This window comes from Leopardus geoffroyi, chromosome E2 (assembly GCF_018350155.1).
Source record: "Leopardus geoffroyi isolate Oge1 chromosome E2, O.geoffroyi_Oge1_pat1.0, whole genome shotgun sequence".
NCBI lineage: Eukaryota > Metazoa > Chordata > Mammalia > Carnivora > Felidae > Leopardus > Leopardus geoffroyi.
In genome coordinates, this window is record NC_059335.1 from 55,886,834 (window position 1) to 55,912,365 (window position 25,532).

Consider the following 25,532-nt stretch of genomic DNA (forward strand, 5'->3'; position numbering starts at 1 on the left):
GGCTGCTAACCAGATGAGATCAGTATGGGAAATGGGGAAATGCTTGGTGTAAATGTTTCCCGCACAGAAAACAACCCCACGGTGCATTTCCAGGAGGCGCTTAACACAAAGGTCCTGCTCCCTCTTCTACCCCAACACTTCATCTTGGAGCTGGGCATCCATATTGTGTACGAAGTCCAGGATGTGTGAGAGGCAGCGGATGGCAAAGGGGGCTGATGAAGATAAGAGAATCTGTATGCGTGGGCTTCTCCCCAAACATCTGCCCACGTACACCTGCACAGCTTGACATGCTGATGTCACCGTGCCGAGCCCACCACCACTTCGCCTGTAGTGGAAATCTGTGTAGTAAGCTGCTGGGGCTGTCTTTCTTTTCCTTCCTTCCTTCCTTCCTTCCTTCCTTCCTTCCTTCCTTCCTTCTCTATTTCTCTCTCTCTTTCTCTCTCTCTCTCTCTCTCTCTCTCTCTCTCTCTCTCTCTCTTCCTTTCTATTTCTTTCTCCACCAGGGGGTATTTTCAGTTGATTAAATACATATTAGTCAAGGGCTCACTATGTGCCTGGCTCTGTGTCAGACACACAGCATTTCAATGTAACTTTTCCTTTGGAGTTTCTTTTTTATGAAATCCTCTCCATTCCCACAGTCCTTAGCATCCGGGGAATGGATCTTGAGGTACTAGGAAGCTGAACCAGACACATTCCCAGTGAGAGGTGGCGTGGCCATTCTCACCTCTCAATGGAAAAGTTGTGCTTGGGTATTCCCTATAGGATTTGCAGCTGGCACAAAGCCTCTAAATTGAGATGCCTTCTTGAAGAGTATACTGTAAGGTACCCTGGCCTGATGTTGCTTCATCTTCCAGGTGCTGATTTCTCTTGGCCAAACATACTTCACAGATGAATGGGAAAGAATATGGGCTAGGACTCTTGCAGTACCCAACCCAGTTTCAGTTTCTCATCCTACCAGTCTCTCATCTGCCCCCATCCTGAGAAGTGGTCCCCAGAGTGCAGTATCATATGATCCTTTTCCCAGGCACAGGTTCCTGAGAAGCTCAAGGATGGTTCCAAGAAGCTCAAGCTCCTACAGAGAAAGGAGAAAGATGAAACAAGGCTTCTTGCTGAGGCTACAAAACTTAGATCACACAGGCTTAGACACTCTGGTGGGTGGAGGTTCTTTCACCCTCACCAGGGCCTCTGCTTAACTACTCAGAACTAGCAAAACTGTCTGAAGTAAGCAAATAAATTAAAATGGTGATGCATGCCACAGGAATGCTTAAATGGCAGTGAAAGAAAAAAAGAAAGAAAGGGAAAAAAAAGAAAGAAAAATTTAAACAATTTATGAAGAAATCCTAAGTAGGCATTTGCTATGAATATGCTATAACTTAGAAATACATTGGGAGCAGGGAGCAGAGTGGTTCAGGGAGACACGAAAATCCACAACAGGTTAAGTTAGAACTTTACATTTCTTGTGGATTTGCAGCAAATGTTTGAAAACAGTTTTTTATACTAGAGTCTTTGGAGATTCTCTTGACCTCCTAATGTTACAGATGGTACACAGCTTAAAATGAATCATGGCAGTAACATAATAAAAACAGTTGATCCTTGTTATTTGCAGATTCTCTATTTCTGAATCTGCCTACTTGCTGAAATTTATTTGTAATCTCCAAATCAATACTTGTGGCACGTTCGTGGTTATTTGCATACATGGGCAAAGCAGTAGAAAATTTTGTCTGATATACACGTTTCCAGCTGAGGTGGGGTGGAGGGAGTGTCTGTATTGTTTCAGCTCTCATCCTGCAAACAACTGTCCTTCTTGCCATGTTTTAGTGCATTTTTGTGCTTTTTTGGGAGGTGATCTTGCTATTTAAAATGGCCCACAAGTGCTAAATTACTGTCTAGTGTTCATAAGTGCGAGAAGGCTATGATGTGCCATATGCAGAAAATATGTGTGCTAGATAAGTTTCCTTCAGGCATGGGTTATAGTGCCTTTAGTCATGCATTTGATGTGAATGAATCAGTAATGTATGATAAATAATGTGTCTTTAAATAGAGATGCACATAAAATAAGGTTCTGGTTTGATTGGTTGGTGAAAATATCATGGCCAGGGCTTAGAGGATCCTAATTTCGTATTTCCCCAGGAGCATGGCTCAGTATTTGCTAGTTCGATATTTATTGTGATGCTATTGAACATAAGTACCGTGGATAATGAGAATCAACTGTACTCCTAAAAAAAAAAGTTACAGAAATGCATTTCATATTTTTGCTGCAAATTTGTGTTTCCTGCAGTTCCATTGCATGTTAGCAGACCACAAACACATAGTTCCTGCTGACAAGATGTGGCTGGAATTGCCATTAGGAAGGTTGGTGCCGTTCCATATCCCAACCGTCAGACATAGCCAGCCAGCTCAGGGCAGAGGAGAGTGTGTGTGTGAGACGTGGGGTTGCTCATTTTTCACTCGCTGAGATGTCCATGAGATCTGGGAGCCTGGGAGAAAAGTAAGGCTTTCCCAAAGGAGCCTACAGCTATACAGTTAGACTTAAAAAAATTTTTTTTCATTAAATGTTAACTTTGTTCTTAAGTTTGTAGTTTACTTCAAGGTAATATCTTGGAGGAAGAAGGAATAACACTGCCTTACAGATGACCTGTATCACTTTGTAAGGAGGAGCCACACCAGGCATAATCTACTGTATGCCAAGTCCTCCACCAATCAGAGCATTTCCAGATGATAAGTATGAAATCTCAGAAATATGGACTCCTTTTATGCTCCACAAAGGATCTAAATGAGAACAGAGCTGGAGTAGAGACCAGAGACTTTTTCTGAAGATGGCACATACTCTCATCTTGTGGGGCAACTGTCATTGATTGGTAGTCATTACAGGGGAAAATGTGTTCTGAAGGAATCTGGGGCCAAATCCAGGCTCAGTGGTACATCGTGGTGACGTGATTAATTAGCCATGTTCACTGTGGGTGAGGAGGCCAGTAGCACACGTGTTATAATTTGCCTTCTGTAAGTTAAAGCAGTAGAGTGTCAGCAGAAGAACCTCTCTCGTTAGATCAGAATAGGACTGGGTCTGGATTGGTGATCTTTCTCAATGCCGCGCTTAGCATGTTGCCTCATATAGAGTAGACGCTAAGTAAGCAGTTGCTAAGTGCAGGTAAGTGCTTACACACCCTTGAGTGTGGAGGGGCATGGAGAGAAGGATGGGGAATTTTTCAAGCCTATGAGGGAGAGCTGGTACAGTCGTTTGAGGTCACTAAGTCTTCCAGTTTGGCTTGAAATCCTGCCCCAAGGGTCATAGCCTCCCCTACCTTCACCTCAGGCCATTTAAAAATGTGAAGTGTTGCAGTGTCATCAGCACCACCCTTGAAGAACAGCCTGAGCTGCTGGAGGCCATAGAGACTCAGCAGGACTCGAGCTTGGGAATGGATTTTCTGATTTTCTTTTGAGTGCTTTAAACTACAGCTACCCGTGTAGAAAGAGTCACTACATAAGTCTTCTCTGATTGATTTGTGTCCCTTTCAGGATCTTGTTTGTTAATGTAACTGGCTTGCCTCGTAGGGGGTACATTAAGGCTGAACAGAGCCAGCTCATCTGTCCCTCCTTGGGGGCCCTGTAGAGCAGAGGGTCATACCCACCGTTTGTCTTCATGATCTGCTCACGAGCCACACAGAAGGAACACATGTCTGAACAGCATGGGGACAGGCTCTCAAAGGGTGTCTGTGGAACACAGCAGAACCCAGGGGCTAGTAGTGGAAGGAAGGCCCTTTTCTCTCTGCCCTTCAAATGGAATCTAAGCAATGGTTTCCGGTATGATGCACAAGGTGATCTACAGAATTTTGTTTTAGATTACTTTTTTAAAATTTCATCTTTTTTATGTTGTGTATATATTTTATAATATGCATGTCATATTACTCTAGAGTTAATATAACTCTATTATATTAACTATATATATATAACTGTATATATTCACAGTCATATATATCTGTATCTCTATATATGTCTATATCTATATCTATATGTATATCTATATGAAGGACCACTTCTTACTCCTCCCACTAAGTATAGCACAAATCTTTGGACATTATCCATAAAGGAAACATAAGTATATTCTGGAAAGTGGAGAGGAGAAAGACCAGTTTTGAGACCCAAGACACAGCAATAAGTTCCTTGAGGTTTCATTTTGCCTTATATATCCTGGACTAGATTCTAGAGAAGGTAGTAAACCTGGAAATGCTAATGGGTTCAGACAAAGAAACAAGTCTATGAGAAAAGTCCTCTCTCTCCAAAGACCAGGAAAGGGGCAGTGTAGTAAGACAGACCATCCAAACACCATGAGAAAAACCTATGACACTTACCCCCAGCCCCATCAGCAAAGGCCAAGCAGAGAGTTGAGATGTCCGCTTTCACCAAAGGGAATGAATAATAATGAGATGAGGTACCCCTCACTTACCAGCCGTGATGTGGTGTCAGTGGAGGCCTAATGGGGAGCCTGGAGTCCCACCCTTCAGCTGTAACGAGGCATCCCTCCCCACCAGATGGAGGCTCAATGGGGAACTGGACTTTCATCATCACCTGGCAGTACTGAGGTGGCACGAGTCAGAGGAGGGCTGCTAAAAAGCAAGACGTAAAGAAGAACCAGAGTCTCTTGATATAATAGAAAAATGTTCAAGATACAAGTGGAAATCACCCATCCTACCTGGAAGCAGGAAAATCTCCATGTGAATGAGAAAAGACAATTGACAGATGCCTATGTCTGGATGACACAGATGTTGGAATTATCTGACAAGGATTTTAAAGCGGCTAACATCAAAATGCCTCAGTGAACAATTATGAACATCCTTGGAACAAATGAAAAAAAAAAAAAAAAAAGGAAAGTTCAGCAAAGAAAGAGAATGTTTCAGAAAGAAAAGAAGTTATAAGGGAGAATCAAATTGAAATTTCCAGAACTGAAATGTATAATTGAATTTACAACAACCCGCCCCCCCCTCACCCCCAGTGGATAGGCTGGACAGCAGAATGGTGAGAACAGAGTAAAGAAATCAGTGAATGTGAAGATAGAACAATAAAAATTACTCAGTCTGAACACAAAGTGAAAATAGACTTTAAAAAAATGAACAAAATCCTGGAGATTATAATAAAAGGTCATGTTGGTCACAGAAGGCCAGGAGAAAGGTGGAGCTGAAAAAGGACTTGTAAAAATAATGGCTAAAAATTTCCCAAATTTGGTAAAAGACCTAAACCTCAGATTCAAGGAGCTGAGCAAACTCCAAGTAGAATAATCCCAAGAAATCCACATGAAGACACGTCATAGTGAAACTTCTGAAAACTGAAGACAAAGAAACATTCTTGATAATAGCCAGGAAGAAACCGTACCATACCCAGAGGGGAAAGGCAATTTGGATGACAGTAGACTTCTTATCAGGAAGTAGGGAGGCCAGAAAGAAATGGCACAATATTTTTCAAATGCTGAAAGAAAAGATATGTCAAGGGGCACCTGGGTGGCGCAGTCGGTTAAGTGTCCGACTTCAGCCAGGTCACGATCTCGCGGTCCGTGAGTTCGAGCCCCGCGTCGGGCTCTGGGCTGATGGCTCAGAGCCTGGAGCCTGTTTCCGATTCTGTGTCTCCCTCTCTCTCTGCCCCTGCCCCGTTCATGCTCTGTCTCTCTCTGTCCCAAAAATAAATAAACATTGAAAAAAAAATTAAAAAAAAAAAGAAAAGAAAAGATATGTCAACCCAGAAATATATATCCAGTGAAAACATCCCTCAGGAATGAAGGAGCAATGAAGACATTCTAAGATGAAGGAAAACTAAGAGACCTTCTGTCACCAGCTGACCTACCTTATAAGAATGGTGAGATGGAATTTTCCTAAGCAGAGAAGAAATGATAAAAGAAGAAATTGTGTACAAAAATGCTCAGGTATTCTTTTTCAACATTACTTGGGCTATTCGGGGTCTTTTCCAGTTCCACACAAATTTTAGAATTGTTTGTTCTAGCTCTGTGAAGAATTCTGGTGTTATTTTGATAGGGATTGCATTGAATGTGTAGATTGCTTTGTGTGGTATAGACATTTTAACAGTATTTTTTCTTCCAATACATGAGCATGGAATGTTTTTCCATGTTGTTGTGTCTTCTTCCATTTGTTTCATAAGCTTGCTATGGTTTTCAGCGTATGGATATTTTACCTCTTTGGTTAGGTTTACTCCTAGGTATCTTATGGGTTTTGGTACAATTATAAATGGTATCAATTCCTTAATTTCTCTTTCTGTTGTTTCATTATTGGTGTATAGAAATGCAACCGATTTCTGTATGTTGATTTTATATCCTGTGCCTTTGCTGAATTCATGTATCAGTTCTAGAAGTTTTTTGGTGGAGTCCTTCAGGTTTTCCCTGTAGAGCATCATGTTGTCTGCGAAGAGTGAAAGTTTGACTTCTTCCTTGCCAGTTTTTATGCCTTTTATTTCTTTTTGTTGTCTGATTGCTGAGGCTGGGACTTCCGGGACTCTGTTGAACCAGTGTTGAGAGTAGATATCCCTGTTGTGTTCCTGACTTTCGGGGGAAAGCTCTCAGTTTTTCCCCATTGAAGATGATAATAGCTGTGGGTCTTTCATATATGGCCTTTATGATGTTGAGGTATGTTCCTTCTATCCCTACTTTCTTGAGGGTTTTTATTAAGAAAGGATGCTGTATTTTGTCAAATGCTTTTGCTGCATCTATTGCGAAGAACATATGGTTCTTATCCTTTCTTTTATTAATGTGTTGTATCATGTTGATTGATTTGTGGGTATTGAACCACCCCTGCAGCCCAGGAATAAATCCCACTTGATCATGGTGAATAGTTTTTTTAATGCATTATTGTATTCAATTTGCTAGTATCTTGTTGAGGCTTTTTGCATTCATGTTCATCAGGGAAATTGGTCTGTAATTCTCCTTTTTAGTGGAGTTTTTGTCTGGTTTGGGAATCAAGGTAACGCTGGCCTCATAGAATGACTTTCGAAGTTTTCCTTCCATTTCTATCAACAATAGCCAAGTTATAGAAAGATCCCAAATGTCCATCGACTGATGAATGGATAAAGAAGATGTGGTGTGTACACACACAGACACACACACACAATGAAATATTACTTAACGATCAAAAAAGAATGAAATCTTGCCATTTGCAACAAGGTGGTTGGAATTAGAATGTATTATGCTAAGAGGAATAAGTCAGAGAAAGACAAATACGTGGTTTCACTCATGTGGAATTTAAGAAATAGAACAGATGAACATAGGGGAAAGAAGCAAAAATAAAATAAAATAAAAACAGAAGGAGACAAACTACAAGAGACTCTAAATACAGAGAGCAAAGTGAGGGTTGCTGGAGGGGAGATGGGGGGGTGGTGGGCTAAATGGGCAAGGGGCATTAAGGAAGGAACTTGTGATGAGCACTAGGTATTGTATGTAAGTGATGAATCACTAAATTCTACTCCTGAAATCAATACTACAGTATATGTTAACTAACTTGAATTTAAATAAATAAAAAAGAAAAAAAATGTTCAGGTAACCCAGGTGAAGGCAGGAAAAAGGAAACAGAAATGAAAAACAGAAGGAACAAATAGAAAACAAAAAATTAAATGGCAGAACTTAAGCCCTAACATATCACTAAATGCATTGAATTTCATCGTCTAAATGCATTAATTAGAAAATCCAGAGATCGATAGTGGGTAAAAAAGAAAAAAACATGATACAACTGCATGCCACCCATAAGAACCTACTTCAAATGCAACACTACAGACAGGAAAAGTAAAGGATGAAAATAAGAAAATGGTATGTCAGTAATCAAAACAAACCAGAGCAGGAGTGGCTATCTTAACATCAGATCAAAGGGGCTTCAGAGCAAAGAAAATTACCAAGGACAGAGAGAGACCTTGCATAATGTAAAAGGGTTAATCTACAAAGAAGATGTAGTAATCTTAAATATGTATGCATTTAACAACAGCGCCACAAAACATGGAAAACAAAACTTGATAAAACTAAAAGGAGAAATAGACAAATCCACAATTGTAGTTGGAGATTTCAACATCTCTGTCTTTAACAATTGATAGAACAGTGAGAAAATCAGCAGAGGATACAGAAGAACCCAGTACCGTCAACTGACAGGGTCTAGTTAGCTTAGAACACTCTATCCAACAACAGCAGAATCCAGATGCTTTTCAAGTACCCAGGGCACAATCACCAAGACAGAGCATCCAGGGCCACAAAACAAACCTCAAGAAATTCAAAAGGTTTGAAATCACACAACAGGAATCCTCTGACCATGTGGAATCGAAATTGAAATCAGTAACAGAAGGATAATGGGAAAAACTCCAAACATGTGGAAACTAAACAGTGCAGTTCTAAATAATCCATGGGTCAAAGAGGAAGTCTCAAGGGAAATACAATTATATTTTGAGCTGAATGAAAATAAGAAAATAAAGCACTATAAAAATTTCGTGTATAATTATAGTGTAAAATATGAAGAAGAGGTTCAGAAAACCATCGTGACATCTAACTAGTGTTTGCTTCTCCAGACAAAAGGAACACTGCTGGAAGAGGATGACAGAGAAAATGCCAGGGCACCAAATGCCAAGTCCTGTCTGTCTTTCCTGGGCACACACCATACTCTGCCCCCAGCTCTCTTTCCTGGGGTATTTCCTGGTTGCAGCATGAAACAAAAGATACATTCGAGTTAGCATCATCCAAGGGAGTTTAATGAAATGGCTATTGATAAAGGTGAGGGTGGGGCTTAGGAAAACCTCAAGGGATATTACAGGGCTCTGCCACTAAGGACAGTAGGGCTGTTACTAATCTGAGGCCTGAAGGGGCAAGTGCAAGCAGAGTTAAAGAGCCTGGAGACAAGGAGGGGTGTAGAGAGAACCACCTAGACAGAGCTGTGACCATCTGTCAAGTGACTCAGTACTCTCAAGGTGACCCGAAGGGGCAGGAAGCTGGAGAAGCAAACCTCCCTCTCCTTTTCCTTCCTTTGATCTCCTGCCTAGGTACCCACTGACCAAACTCAACTGCAGGCCAGAGTCTCTCAAGAGGAGATCCATACAGATCCATACAGATCAGCCTCCCAGGGCTAAAAGCAAGGTCGAGAAAATTAGATCAAAGATTTTTTGAGGTTGGAGTAAACGGGAAACTATCTGGGTGGCAGCGGGACTCAGAGACTGGGTGACAGCGTGGCCAAAAGGAGCCACCCAACCCTCAGTTGATTCTGATGTGAGAAAGAAACCTTTGCTTTGTTAACCCTCTGTGATCTGGGGATGTTTGTTAAAGCAGCCGATGTTAATTATCTTGACCAATGCGCCTAATAAAAGCCTGGGCCTCAAATTCTGTGTGGAGTCGCATATTAAATGCACAATCCAGCACTCAGCGTAATTAAAAAGCGATTCCAATAGTTACTTGTGTCTCTTGAAAAACACTGGTGGGGACACAATTCATAATTTCAGTAACTCCTCCTGAAATCTGTTTTGTCTCCAGGACAATCCTTCTTTGCCCACATGCTGTCATCTATCCACCCTCAGAAACTCCACCCAACTCCCGCTCTATGTAGGATTTGTCCTTCCCTCCAGCCCTTTATAATATCGGTCATTTACCTTCTGTCTCCGCCTTCCCCGTCACCCCTTTAGTCTCTCTTTTATCTCAGAAGATCCCTGAATCTGGTTGCCTAATATGGAGGGATGTGTAAAATTAAGGTAGGGAAATAGGAGAATCCAGGGATATGTTTAAAACACAGGCCGTGTGCTTGTGGCGGGCTGGCCACCCTGGGATTTGGTCTCTGAGACAGAGCTGACATGTGGCATGTTTATTAGGGAGCAAGCTTGGGATCAACTCCTGTGGAAGGGAGAGGGCAGAAGCAGGAATGGCAGAGGGAAGGCCTCGCTGTGACATAGGAGCTCTGGCGCCTATACGGCCATCTAGAGTTTTCCTGCTTTTGCCAGAATGGCTCGGCCTTTATACCCTTGCCTCCATCTGACATTGATGTGTGACTTTGGGTGAGGTAATTCCTGAGAGGGCTGACAGCTGAAGGCTGCCTGCTGACAGCTCTCTCAGGAGCCAGAACAACGAATCTTGCCTTGCAGGGAGACCTGGGCATCTGGTCTTGTGTTTGTCACTGTGCAGAGGGTCTGTGCCCGTGTGAGAGGTGGGCTGCAGCTCTGCCGTTTCTGTGGTCATTACTCATGTACAGAGGTTGCTGTCATTCCCTTTAAGCTCTTTACGCCTTCTGTGCAATGCCCCGAGGCCCTTATTCCACGTTACATTTGCCGCTTCCTTGAAGAACTGTATCAAAATTCTTTTCTTCCAAGAGCCCTTGATGTCTGACTCTTCAGCCTCTCCCTGACCCGGTGCTTCTGGGGCTGGTGGATGGGAGCCACAGCCCCAGAAGGTTCTCCCTGGGCTCTCTGAGTTGCAGGGTTATAGAGAAGTGTCTAGCTGCCCTTTCTGTAATGCATTGATTTCTTATTATAATTACAGAACAGGGTAATTACTGTAGTCATTGCAAGGGCTTGTTTACGGCTCTGTCCATCCTGATTGTTAGTTTCAGACAGTACTCTGGGTCTGTGGATAACTTGCTGGCCTTCCAAGCTGATTCTTTTCCCTGATTGTATATAATTAGGGCCCGGCAGCAATAGCCTTTTAATTTCTCTTTTCCCATTGAGCCTGATTTTTCAATTCTTGTGATGCCCCACCAGCCTTGTGTAAACTTGGGAGTAAAGCCCTGATATGCAGAAGGAGGAAGGGAATACGTAGTATAGTGCCCTGGGGCATGCCTCTGCTGTGATTGGGAACCCAGCTCAGATGTGTACTGCCTGTATGAAGTTGGGCCTGTTTCTTAGCCCCTATACACCTTAGTTTCCTCATTTGTACAATATGGATAGATAACACCTCCTGAATACAGTTGTGGTGAGGAGAGAATCTCATGTTATGTGCTTAGCACCATGCCTGATACCTGAGCAGTGTCTGTTGTATGGTTGTCATTGCTGCTAGTTCTACTTGTTCCTTTGAGAAAAGTGAAGCTCAGATTGCAGTCGGCAATTCTGATCGGCTGACAGTAGCTTCTGCACACCTGTTCCTTCACTAAGTGTCTTTGAGTATCTCCCCTCCGCCCCACCTCTAGTTGTGATATTGTAGTGAAACCCCACAACCATTGTAATTCCAACACCAACTGCAATTTTCCAATAAGCTAAGCCCTTGGTTCAGTTTGGTTGTCCTTCTTGCCGATGCCAACACTCATCAGCTCTGGACCTTCTGAGTCTTCCAAATAACTGGTCTCTGAGGGGAACAATGCAGACTCAGGCAAAAGGTGGTAAATTATACAAGGGAGTTGTTTTTAGAAAGTTGCCAATATTGACTGAATGGCTGTCTCCACCTCTTCAGCCTTATTTCTTATCACCAGGTTCCTTGAACTCTACGCTTCAACTATTGCATATCCCCAACATTCCATGCTCAAAACCTAGGAGCATATGTGAAGGCTGTTTTCCACTGTCTGTAAATCTCTTTTAATTTCCTTGTCTTCACTTGGCTGATTTCTATATCCACCACACTGCTCAGGTCTTCCCTTGCTTAACCCCCTTCTCCAAGATTGCCAAGTCTTCAGATTTCTATGGAAAACAGTAATATCTCATCATTATCCATTCAGTCTTGTTATTGTTGGTCCTGCTGCTTTTTAAAGCATCTCTTTCAAATGTCAGCATTACAACTTAGACAGGGGTCATCCAGGACTCATGGGTATGAAGAGAAAAGAGAGTACTCTTTCCCTGTTGGCTAAAGGTTTGATTATAGACCTCTGTGCTCCATAGTTTTGTGTATCAGCTCTATATGTATAGAACATAAGTTCTGTCCATTCACCTATCCATCCATCTAATAATAATATGCTAATTGAGTGATACAAACCTGAACCAGGGCAAAAGTGAATCCCTGCCTTCAATGAACTCAGAGCCAAACATAAGAGGTAAAGTATATGTACAAAAATTATAGAGTGAAGCAAATCAGTCGGTATCGTATGATCAAGGTTTTATGGAAAAACAAAATAGCTTTTCTATTGGGAGTATTGGCAAAAGGAATCTTTAGTAGAGAATATGGTACTTTAGCTTGACCTGGAAGGAAGGGTAGGATTTCAGTGAAGATGAATTCTTCTAGGCAAAAGAAGAATTAGGGGTAATGGCACCAGAATAATATTGGGACATTTCATGCATCCACATGTAGCTTAAAGTATTCAGAAGTGAGGCTGGAGAGCTGGTTATCACAATGAAGGGGAAAGCTAGAGCAGAAGCGTAGATTACTTTTGGTAGCAGATGGAACTATTGAAAGGTTCTGATGTCAGAGTGACATCAGCAGAGCTGTGCTTCCGGCAGATTTAGTTGGCAATGTTATGCAAAATTTATTTTAGGGAGATGCCAGAAGTAGCCTAGACATTCTAGGGCAGAGAGTGAGATGTCTGGCTGGATCAACCTGTTGGCAGTTGGCTGTGTCAGAGAGATGTGTCTGAGGGTGTTCAAGAAGCCACACGCATATGACTTAGATGTTGGGACTTAAGGAGGTTTTGAATGCGAGTAAACAGGGAGGTGGTAAGATTCTGACAGAGCAGCCAGTTTGGGAGAAAGACATTGAGCTTTACTTTAGAGAAAGGAATTAGAAGTGTCAGCAAGAGCGTTTAGATGGAGGATTCCAGCTGCAGTGGAAACTGGGCTGGAGCACAGGGGCATTCGTCAGAGCTGGTGCCAGAGTTCAGACTAATTGCTTTAACAGTCTGTAGCGAAGAACAGGAGAAAGATGGAAAGCTGATGGTTCTGTTCTTTGGTGTGCAGACTTCTTTATCTTTAGAGGGTCCCACTAGCTAGCTAACAGCTTTCTTGGCCTGAAGACAAAGTAAAACAATTGCCTCAATAGAGTGATTGAGGCATCTAGAAACATCCAGTGTGGAATAGCTTCCCTCCATCATGAGGCTAGAACATGGATTCAAGGTGTTTGCTGTGCTAATCACAGATCACTTCTTCTGATCAACCACTTGGTGTGCGGCAGCCTTCTTCCTCTCCTCCTGCCCCCAGGAAAGATGATGAAGAACCAGAGTGTTATTTCAAAGCACATCTCTTATAGGAGCCCCACAGGGAAACAGACTTGCCAGAGCTGTGTGACAACCCCAAGGTAGGGACGTCAGATGAAAGCCAGACTAAGTCTTGAGGCATATAGGAGTCATAGATCACTCCATTTTCTCTGGAGACTGGATGAGACCATTGTCCCTGAGTCCTTGGGAGTTTACGGTTTTGTATTAAATCGAAGTGTTTCCTTTTGATGAAGTATTTTATGATGGGTATTGTAAATTACTCTAAGGAAACTTTTAGTCAGCAAGAATTTATGACAATGATAAATTTGGGCTATGTCTTTATAAGTGTCTATATGAATGAACACTTTCAAAATTTCCCCAGGTTCTAGTCAAAGATAGAGCCTATTGGTGATTATTTTTGTACTTTCCACGTCTCAAGTGACTTCTTTTATTAAGATTCCCAAGAATAAGACTTATGATTTATCCTGATGACATATTAACAGCCAGTCATACCAAATACATTTTTCTTTCTTATGTACCAGAAAGTATATTCTTGCTGTCAGCCTTTGGGGTACAATGAATTTCAAAAAGTTCTCTGGTGTTTTTCCTCAACATTGAACATTTCTTAGCTTTGCAAGTTATCAAAATAGTTTGAGGGTCTGGAGAGAGAAAGAAACAGAAATGAAGATAGATGGTGTCTTATCAATAAGACATAGGAAAAGATGAAAGTCATCCTGTGGCTTTCATTTATGAAATGATTGAATTGGGTCAATATTATGGTGAATCCTATTACAGGATAAGAAGGAATACCCCTCCAAATTGCACTCAGCCAAAATCGGTTGGTTCAGTGACCACACTTAAATATTACCAATATGAAAGAGAACTCATATTTTGCATTAAAAGTTGCTTTCAGGATGGTGTCATTTGGTAAAGAAACACATAAAATTATTTGAATTTCACAGGGTCCTTTATTGTTTACCTCTTATGCTCTGCTTCTTAGATGTCTTTACAGCAGAAAAAGCAATCAAATCACTGGCCACTTGAGATTTTCCCAAGAGTAGATGAGTCATTCATGACTCATTAGAGGAGGGAAGCATCTTTCATCTGTTGCAAAAGGAAACAAAACAAAACAAAACAAAAAACCAAACCCTTTCTTCTTTCATATAGCATAATTTGTCTTCATCCTTTGTATGCAAGGCCTCACATTTGAATTCAGAGGTCTTAAGAGCAAGTTAAAAATATACAATATGTCCTTTGGGTATTTTGTAAGTACCATCTCTATACAACTAGCTAAGAATTTCCATGTCTCTGTCAGATATCACTTTGACCTTGAAATTTTAATTTGGGTTCTTATAAATAGAAGCCAAAAATACATGAGGGCAAAAAGATAAATACTGAAACAACAGGATTTATGTATTTAGTATCTCCTTGACACTTCTGTTCTAAAGCGAATGTCCCCCCTAAGAAGGGAGGAAAAAGGACATAATGTAGAAATGCAAAAATGTGCAGTGGAATTTGGATTTACTCTCACATCTTTTGATGTGCTCATTACTAGACTGTTGATCTCTGTAGAAGAAGGTCCTAGGATTTGTGCACTGAAAAGGAGTTCTGGGGCAAGTTCTTGCCATATAATTTCTGCTCTATTGATATTTGATGAATAAATCAGCTTATCAAAATATATTTGAGCGGGTCAGAGTTTAAATTATATACTTTTTTTCTGAATATAATACACACATGAATAAGTAGATAATGGAATATATGAGCTACTCTTCTTTCAGAATGTCCAGGAGACTATAGACACTTGGCTGCTTTTCCAAGGAAACTGGCAGATGCTACTGGGTCTTCAGAATCACTGCAGTGGGCTAGAGGTTCTAGAACTCATTTGAATGAACTAGAACTGCTTTGAAAGCTATAGAGTTCATCTTTTTTAGGACATTGTGTTGAATGTTGAATAGGCATTGATTGTTCATTTATTTATCTGTCACTTTTTAGTTCTACTCATTCAACAGCTTTGGCACTGAGTTGGTGCTTCTTCAAGATTGTTCACTGGGTGTCTGGGTGGCTCAGTTGGTTAAGGGTCTGACATAGGCTCAGGTCATGATTTTGTGGTTCGTGAATTCGGGCCCTGCGTCGGGCTCTGTGCTGACAGCTCAGAGCCTGGGACCTGCTTTGGATTCTGTGTCTTCCTTTCCCTCTGCACCTCCCTGCTTACACTCTGTCTCTGTCTCTCAAAAATAAATAAAACACTAAGAAAAAAAAAAAAAAAAAGGATTGCTCACTGAATAAGTTTGCTCATTTGCTGCCCAGCTGGTACCTTCCCACAAACCTCTTTCTTCCTTACTGCTATAACACACATGGCATCTCACCCATTTTAGACCAGTGGTGAGGTGAGCTGGTGTGTGTATGTGTGTGTGTGTGTGTGTGTGTGTGTGTGTGTGTGTGTGTAGAGTGGACTGGGTGTCAGTAACAGTGGGTGTGGGGCACTGATGTGATGTGGTGGGTTTCTTGTGAAAGCTTTAATGCAAACTCAATGCAAGGATGGCCTTGGGAAACAAAACAGATAACGCGGCCAAATCCAACTCCAGGCTTGGAGTCCAAAATCAGAGTATTAAACAAATATCACGTGGAGTCTAAATGACCCCTGACAATCCTTTGAACTGCTCATAAAGTTCTACATATGGCACCTTCTTCAAACACATGGGGCCAACTTGATGTTTCCCACAGGTGATCCCTACCCAGTGCTCCCCAGGGGCGCGTGTGCTCTCTTTCCCACTATGATAGGGGAAGATAGGATTCCATAGACAGAGAGGGAAAGATTAGGGCCTGAGGTCCCTGGGTGGGGAAAAACACCTATTTTGGAACAATGCTGGGAGTGTCTGACCACAGCAAACACCCTCAGGCATAAGGTTCATCTTCAAGGACTCCACCTACTCCCTCTCAGGTTTCCCCTCAGGAATTTGACAGAAGACCACCCCTCATACAATGGAAACTAGCCAATCATGAATGGACACCCAGCACCTCGAGATAATCAAGCCAGTAAGGATAGAACCTGAGAAGGAACAAGGGGGAAGGGGAGGGGGAGGCCAACCAGAACCTGATAAAACAAGCACCCTTACCTGTAGTCCTCTGGCATTCACTTTCCAATATTCTCTGTAAAGGGACCTTTCCTACTCTTCTTCCTTTCTGATCTTATACTCTAATAAACTTTTGCCTGCTGCTCATTTTGTATCCACCTCTTCATTCTTCAAAGCGGCAAGACAACAAATCCTGGGTATTGTAAAAAAAAAAAAAAAATCCTGCAACACCACCACACTTTGTCTCCTCCATTCCCCCATTCTCTCTCTGTTCTCTCCTTCCTCCTTGGTCAGGTTCATATATTTCGGTTACATGAATTAACTCTAGGATGCTAGACTCTGGGAACTAGGCTGTCAAATCCAGAAATACTCAGAAAAGCATAAGAAACAGTTAATGAGCAGCGGGCCTCAAAACAGGGTTAGGAAGACGGATAGAGTGTTTGACCTGATGTGGAAGAACGTGGAGGGATGGCAGATCCAGGTGGTATTCTTTCTAACATGTCTGGTCACTGGCCCACTTCAGCTTAGGTCATGATCTCACAGTTCGTGAGTTTGAGCCTCACCTCAGGCTGGGCTCACTCCATCAGCACAGTAGAGCCTGCTTCAGATCCTCTGTCCCCCCTCCCTCTCTGCCCCTACCCTGCTCAGGCTCGCTCTCTCTCTCTCTCCCTCTCTCTCAAAAATAAATAAACATTAAAAAAAGGATTTAGCATAGCTTAAGATTCTTTTTACAATTCTCAATGACATAAGTTAAGTCACCACTTTGAAAACAAAAAAGCACTTTTAAGACATACTACCTGAGAATGCAAGTGATTTGCTATGTAGATATTTTGAAAATAATTTCCAGTACAACTTAACAACAATAATAATAGCAAAAAATGTTAGAAATGAGAAAAGGATAAATCTATCATCTTAATATAACAATTCTTGTCATTATTACATATTCCCTCCTCCCTCCTTCCTCCCTTTCTCCCTTCTTCCCTCCTCTCTCTCTTCCTCCCTCCTTCCTTCCTTCCCTCCCTTCTTCCCTCTCTTACTTTCTCCTCTATCTCTTCTTCACTTCCCTTCCCTTCCTTTCCCTTCCCTTCCCTTCCCTTCCCTTCCCCCCCTTTCCCTCCTTCTCCCCTCCCCCCTTCCTTCCTTCCTTCCTTCCTTCCTTCACATATTTATTTTGTGTCTACTCTTCCCAGATACTCTTTTAGGCCCTGGGGATTTGATATCACAAAACAAAGATTTCTGCCCTCCTGGAGCTTACAGATATTAAACAAAAGACATAAAAATAAGTAAATTAAATAGTATGTTGGATTCTTTCAATTTTACTGGACAGAATAAAAGGTCGGCCAGGGTATGGGGTATGACAGTGCACAGAGGTGGGGATAAGGGGCAGGTAATGGTAGTAAGGCAATGGTTAGGGCAGGTAACCTGTGAGCCAAGCCTTCAAAGAGGAGAGGGCGGTCCCCACGCATATGGATGAAGGAAGAGCAAAAAGAACCACAACCACAAAAGCCTTGAGCTAGGAGCTTGCCCCGAAAGTTTGAGAAGTAACAAAGAGGCCTGTGTAGCTGGAACAGAATGAGTGAGGGAGGAGGATATAGGAAATGAGCTCAGAAAGATAAGATGGGGCCCTATCCCGTAGGACTTTGAGGGTGTCACCCCTCTGCTCAAGTGGCGTGGAACTGAGAAGTTGCAGGAACTGACTTAGAGTTTTAAGGCATCCCTCTGGCTGTTCTGTGGAAGATAAAGATGAAAGAAGGTCGATGGTGGCAGCAGGGACACCAGTTGGGAAGCCACTATAGTGATGGAGGCAGGAGATGACAGCTGCTGTGCCAAGGTGGAGCTGTGGTCCATACCCACCTGTTCTGTATGGTCCTAAACATAATGCACTGACTTCCTAATGAAGCCTGTGTGCATAGCATTGAAAAATAGCAACTTAGGTGTCAGTCCTCCCTTACCCCTCCTGTCACAGGCCATTCAGTTGATAATGGGAGTCAGAGTTTGGGTGGAAGCATGTCTTGGGCAGTTTTGCTCATCCATTTCCTAGCGTTGGCTGAAAGAGAATATCTATACATTTATCAAATTTCTTCTGATGAACGTATTAATGAATCATTAGTGTCATTGTTTGCTGCTTCAAGGATTACATGCTTTGTCCACTTACCTTGGCGGAATCTGGTAAACTAAATGTGTTTGAGATTATGAGATTCTTTTCTGCCTAATTTATTTTATAAACTGCAAATGTAAATCACGCAGCTCTCACATGCAATTTCAGTTGAGAGGGTAACAGCGACTTCGCCGTAATTGAGACATTCTCACTTGGGGGGGGTGCCTGCAGAACCACTGAGTTGGAATGCCATTTCATTTTTTTTTTAGAGATGTTTTTAGTTTTAAAAATAATTTCCAAAGTGTCATTTTTGTAATTCTAATTTCAATTTATGGCCTAAACATTGCAATGAGCTTTGGGGGGTAGTACAGCTTGCTTTGGATCTCTGTCTGCTAATGTTTCTATTACTGCATCCATGGTAAAACAAGAACATTTAAAAAAAAAAACTTATGACATAAGCACTTTCTGTGTCCTATCATGGGGCACTAAACCCTGCAGGGAAGCTTGTTGTTGTTTTAGGGAGTGATCTTGTGGTGATAGTGGTAGTTTCACAGCTTTTCCATGGCAAGCAGAACAAAATAGGGCTCTGTGGATCCTGACTAGGAAATGCTAGAACTGGAAGGAATCTTAAAGATGGCCCAGAGACACCCGCATATTTCGTAGATGAAATCTGAGGCTCAGGCTAGTGAAGGAACCTGACAAAGAGCTGGTACTTGTGTTTTCTGATCTTACTAAAGTATGGATTATATCACACCCTGTGATAGTCTCTATCTGGCCATGTAAGGTGAGTGACATCTAGGTAAATGTAATTCTTTTGGGATTTCATTATGAATTTATAATTTATTACCGTGTATTTTATCTTTGCTGCGGTATTCCGTTGAAAGGCTAATTCTTTAGGTTTGATAGGACACATTCAGCTTGAAAAAGACAAAAGAGACCAGCTTTAGAGCAACTTTTCTCTCCCTATAGTTAGGACCCTAGACAAATGATGAGCAAAATCATTTTCTCAAAGAGAAGATGCTCAGCTTTGTCTTCCTGAAGCTGAAGTGAGATGCTGTGTCTTGCTGTGCACTGTCATCCTGTAGAGATTGACGATCCTCCCTGCTAGGGAGCCACAGACTTACAATTCACCAGGAGCAGAGAGCGTCACGCCCCTCTGCAATAGACAGTAATGACGGTAATGAAATAAGGCTGCAGCTCGGACCACAGAAAAACATCACTGTTGTCAACGGAGGTGTAAACAACCTAATTCATGGTCATGCCAACAGATACCTAAGGGCAATCGTGCATAATGGAATGAACCCAGAGTTGCCCCCTCCCCCAATGGGGTGCAAATTCTGGTGCTGCTGTGTTCTCTAGGGGGTGTTGGACAAGATGTTGGGCCTCTGTTAACCTCATTTGTGAAATGTGAATGGTAGTGCAGGCCTTGTCGAGTGAAAAGGCACTTGGGTGCAGAGTCTGACAGAGGAGCTCTGTATGACGTCCCATGGGACCATGTGGGGCCTGCTCCGGAGAGGGCTTCCTTGGCCTGGCACCTCTCAACCTCTGGTAGATAGTGCAGCAGTGAGGTCTGTGTGGGGCTGTGGACCCTGCTCAGGGCACTAGCACCTCTTCCAGAATGAAGGGGACCAGGTGTCTGCTCTCTCAATCATTGTGTTTTAGAAATACTGAGTTTTACCAGCCACTGATCTGGGTGTGGAGCTCTGCTGGCAACTAAAATCAGAATTCCTGATAAATTAATCCTGTGGTCCCTCAAGGTGAGGCTACCCCCATTGTCCATACCGCCCTGGTGATTAGCGTATTAGGCAGTGTTCAGAATGGCCCCTGACTTTTTCTTTTGTGAGTTTTTCCAGAAGTAAATGGACTTCTGCCTCTGATTTCTGAGTGGATCCCAATAGCAGGGATCTGGTTACCTGTATGCCTTTTCTTTGGGTGAAGGAGGCATTGCTACACTGTGTAGCATCCCCGTAGCCTAGGGGATGCTGTAACCAGCCACCCTGATTCCCTGGAGGATTGCTGGAGCTCTGCTGACACACAGCCCTTGACATCACCAGCTGTAGGAATTCTGTCCTCCGAAGAGCCTCACTTGGCCCACAGTGGCCCACATCCAATGACTGGCTGATGAAGCAAGTGTACTGGTCTCTCATATCATCGTGGGACACCTGTCAAGAACCATCCTGGCTTCACAGCTCCCCATGGGATCAGCCAAGGCTTTTGTTGAGCATTTCAGCTCTCTTGCTCCCCGCATCCAATCCAGTCCTGCTTCCATCCTGTCCCTTGCATGGGTGGCAATTCTGTGAGCACTGCCTAAGAAGCCTGCTGTATGCACATATCCTTTTCAAAGCCAGCTTCCCAGAGACCTTGATCTATGACAGTCATGATTTCTGTATAAATGGGGTATATACGTATGTGCATCAAGTTTTCATTGCTCTGTACCTTTAACATCTGCTCCTGAAAATGACCCCACTCTGACATTGCATCTTGCCTTGTATATTCTCTTCATTCCACAGATTCTCATTACTCTTATCCTTTTCAGAATTTACTGGCCACTGAATTTTTTTTAATGTTTATTTATTTTTGAGAGAGAGAACGCGACAGAGCGTGAACAGGTGGGGGGAGCAGAGAGACAGGGAGACACAGAATCTGAAGCAGACTCCATGTTCTGAGCTGTCAGCGCAGAGCCCGATGCAGGGCTCAAACGCATGAACCGTGAGATCATGACCTGAGCCAATGTCGGATGCCTAACCAACTGAGCTACCCAGGTGCCCTGTACCGGCCACTGAATTTTAAATTATATCACCTTTTGGGAATGATCTGTGTGTGCAGGTGCAGGAGTGAAGGGTGGGGGAGTAGGGCTGGTGCCCAGACTGGGCATTTCAACACTCTGTGGGACAAAACTTTGCACTTCAGATGGACAGCTTCAAAGAAGTAAATGTTTTCTTCCCTTTTCGTCTTTAACCCCTTGGCAACTAATAGAGTAGGTTTCTAATGATTAACCATTTTCAAGGATTCAAAAGCCCAACCAAGTCAAAAGTGAATTTTATTTTTATTTATTTATTTTTGTGTGTGTGTGTGTATGTGTGAATTTTGTTTTAAAAGAACAGTCTGAAGTTCTGTCAGCGTGTTGGCTGTGTTTTGCTTTGGATGGTGGAGTTGTAGGTCATCTATTTCTGACTGTTACTGTTTGTGTCCCCCCAAATTTTTAGACAAAGAACATGTATTACTTTTGTAAATGAAAATAAAATATTTTAAAGAAAATCCCCTTACTATGTCCTGTGCATAGTAAGCTGCCCCTGGCAGCTATGGTAAGAAAGCCCTAGATGCTTCTGACCTCTCTGAAATGAACATCCTGACTGAACCTGATGGTAGGACTTGAGGGCTTTTTGGTCAAGGCAGAAGGAACCACTATAGAATGGGGTATGTGTCATGCTATAGCTTGTAATCTCAGAACACTGACTGTTTTCAGCACAGATTACAGAAAAGATGTGAGCATCGAAGGCAGGCTCGGCTGGGAAATTTCATCTCTGTTTACAGATGTTCATTAACATAACAAAACATTAGTGAATGTTTAGCCTGTACCCTTGTCTGTTCTAAGCAGAGACTGAATGAAAATATGTCAGAAGTAAGCCAACTAGACTAGAAAGGCATTTTCATACAGAAAAAAGAAAGATGTGAAATATACGGTCACCAAAGAAGGCCACCATGTTTTATTTTGTAATTATGAAAATTTGTCTCTTTTGACAGGTGAAATGAATTTAGGCACTCAGGCATGGGGAGAAAGTTGAATTGTCTTAAAATTAAATCAAAGTAAAAATGAAAAATACAAATGGGTATTTCATATTTGCTAACATAGGAGTCATCTTTTAGATCTGACATTTTGAAGCAATCCCTGAGAAACTTGATAGCTCATACCTCTGAGTAAATTATGGTCCCGAGCAGTGTGGAAATAATTGAGAATGTTTGTTGTTTTTAAATAAATGTAATAAATCTGGAATGGCGTTAGTAGGCTATAGTATAGAGAGTACCGTTTTATACCCTGAGATGTGTAACGTGCTGAGATCTGCATCACAGGGAGCTCATTTGTGTAGACACAGTGGAAGTGGCAGGGCCTGGACCCTTACACATGTACATTTAGAGAGCAGTGTGGAGTTGACCAAAGAGGAGAGCCGTCCAACAAACATATCACGTCTGGCTCCACCATGTCCTAGAGGTGTGGCCCAGGGCAAGCCCTTTCCTTCCAAAAAGGGGAATGCTGATGAAACCGGGCCTTCCAGGGACACAGGGAAGATCGATAAGCGCTTCTTCCATCATTGCTGTTACCATGGGTGTGAAAACACCTTCAACCACAGTGCCTGGCTGTGAGAAGGGCCTTGGTGAATAGTAGTCAAAAATTAATCTGAACACTTTTCATCATCTGTGTGTGTGTTTACTGTGTGTGCTTTGTGTGCATGTGTGCAATTTGTGTGTGTGTGTGTAGTTTGTGTATGTGTACCTTGTATACATGTGCTTTGTATGTGTATGTTTGCACTTTGCATGTATTCATTGTGTGTGTATGTATGTGAATGAATATAATTTATGTGTCTGTGTGTGCTGTGTGTGTGTACTCTCTTATGTGAATGTGCGTGTGTGTGTGTGTGTGTGTGTGTGTGTGTGTGTGTACTTTGCTTTGGGCATCTTTGAGGAATTAGCCACCCAGGTGCCCCAGCACTGAATCATTCTTTTTTTTTTTTAATGTTTATTTAATTTTGAGACAGAGAGAGACAGAGCAGGAGTGAGGGAGGGGCAGAGAGAGAGGGAGACACAGAATCTGAAGCAGGCTTCGGGCTCTGAGCTGTGAGCACAGAGCCCTATGTGGAGCTCAAACCCACGAACAGTGAGATCATGACCTGAGCCGAAGTCGGCCGCTTAACTGACTGAGCCACCCAGGCACCCCAGCACTGAATCATTCTTATACCCCCACAAGCCTGCAGACCCACTGTGGAGAGCTCAAGAAATGGTGCTTTGGTTTTCAAATCTGCTACTGAACTGGCTGTCTCACTTTCTGTGTATCCTTAAGTACATGTGAGTACACTATATATATACTTAAGTATTCACATATAGTATTATTTTTTTAAGCGTGGGTACTTTTCAGTCACAGCCCAGTGAAGTTTTGGGTATCTTATGTCACTTAAGAATGAATGAGCCTACAAAATGGTGTCTTGTGGGCAAGTAATGAGGTTAGACGTCTTGAATTTTTGGTTAATTCCATGGTATAGGGTGATTTATTCAAGACAAAGAGACCCTTTGGCCAAATGTGAGTAAAGGGGATTCATGATAAGAAGGTAGGAGTATGAGACTAAAAGGAGAAAACTGGGTGTAAGTCCTGTCCATCCCTGCCTGTCTCTCTCCTTCCTCCTTTTCTCCCCTTCTCTCTGGGGGGAAATGTGGTCTCTTGGCTTTGCACCTGTGCCCCAACCATCTGACTGTTCAGATTTTCACCTTGAGCTGGATCTTTCTGCTTTCTTGGTGCACATGGGTGCCAAAATGGCCACTCATCTTGCCCTCCCCTGACACCATTGTTCCTTGTTCTCATCCATTTTTGTCCTTCCCAGAAGTTCCACTCTCCACACCTACCTCGTGTATCTGTGTGTTTGCTGGTGTGTTATTTATCTTCCCCACTGGACCTGCTCTTCCTAAGAGTTAGTGCTAGATCTGTTTGGTTACTCAGCCTCAGGGCCTCCCGTGGTGCCTGGCATGCAGCAGTTGCTAAATAACTATCTGCTAAGTGAATGGATGGATCAACAGCAGCCTGAGACCTATACCCTACATCACCCCGTGATCATCTCTCGTTGTTACCCAGTCAGCATTCCTGTCGCCTTTTCCCCCCTAAATCACCCCCACACACACACTGTACCCCATTTTCCTTTGGCTCCAGGCCCAGCTAATCAGCATATTCCATCCACAATAACCAATAGGGTTGGGCTTGGGACCCACACTGATCCAGTGAGGTTTAACTCTAGCTTTTCCTGGAACTGTTAGGAAAAGGGTGGCTAAGTTGTAAGTCTGTGTTTCCAGGCTTCTGACATCTATTTTGCTGCTTAAGGATGAAGTTGACACAGGGGAAAGCATATGTAAAAGGCAGAGAGAAACCAAATCCTGATGAAATTGTTTGAGCCCATGGAACCAGTCTTACCTGCACCGGTTGCCTCCAGACTTTTCTGTTGCATGAGCCAAAGCATTCCTCTGTCTTCTCCCCAGCTTTTTCTTTTTCGTAAGCCCAGCAGATTGGAACCCAGGCTGTTCTAAATCCCAACAGTTTTTGTCCTGAATTCACATGATGGCAAGGCAAGCATTCCCTAAGACAGGCAGCTGAGCCCAAAGATTCCTTGGGATGAGCTGGGGCCCGGCCCAAGTTTCTGAGAACCTTGTGGGACGTCTGCCAAGTGCCTGGTAGAGAGAACTGCTGGGACAGGTTTTTATTTTGTTCAAATAATGTTACTAAGAAAAATTTTTTAAAATGTTTGAGCTCAGCTCATGTTACTTTCAGCCAGAGCAGCCTGACTGCAAATGCCTTCCAGGGAGGAGTTTACTCAGGGCCAACTGCGCTGGTCATGATGTATGCCAGTATTTTTGTGAGGCATCCACCCTGGTCCTGGCAGCTGTGGTCAGAAGGCCAGCCTCGCGTGACCTGTCCCGTGCTCAACGGGAAAATGGAAGAGTTTCCTTCCAGGAGGTGTGAGAGGGGAGCACAAAGGGCAGAAGAAATGACAGGCTTTCCTCATACACCTGGCAGCATCAGTTATGAGTCTGTGTTGAGGCTGAGCGGGAGGTGCAGGAAGGCGTGGTGACATCTATGGGCACATGTAAGGGATTTGGGTTGAGCTCTCAGGGAGATCCTGGAAGGGCCCTGTGGAGGTGTGGGGGCAGGAAAGGGGGAAACTGATGGCTGGGCCCCTCCAGCTTCCTGCAGGGTAAAACAGGTGGTACATCTTCCCACAGCAGAGGACTCTGACATCTTTCCTTTGCCCTGTTTCTCTCTTGGTGTTTCCAAGTCTTTGGTGCATTCGACAGTTTCTTTTGTGTGACCCCTAACTTGGGCTCCATGCATGGGTAACCCAGCATCACTAACCCCTAACCGAGGCCCTGGTTTTCTCCTTCTGGATTTCACTTACAGAGAAGATAAGTGTCCCTGCAGCACATTGCTGAAAATAGGGCCTCCCTTGGGGTGGCACCGAGCCCAAGGGTCTGAGAGCTTGGAGAGTGGGCCCTGTCTGCTAAGGGTCCGATAGGGAGCACTGCTTGGGAGGTGTGAGGTGGGGAGAG

General features: G+C 43.0%; 1 long non-coding RNA gene across 1 annotated transcript; it reads right to left on the minus strand.

Moving 5' to 3' along the window:
- Positions 1–416: 416 nt before the first annotated feature.
- LOC123578336 lies at positions 417–24,860 on the minus strand. Its single transcript, XR_006702323.1, has 3 exons — positions 24,403–24,860; positions 16,175–16,325; positions 417–1,072 (listed from the first exon to the last, which is right to left on the minus strand). It is a non-coding gene; the product is annotated as an uncharacterized LOC123578336 (long non-coding RNA).
- Positions 24,861–25,532: the final 672 nt, after the last annotated feature.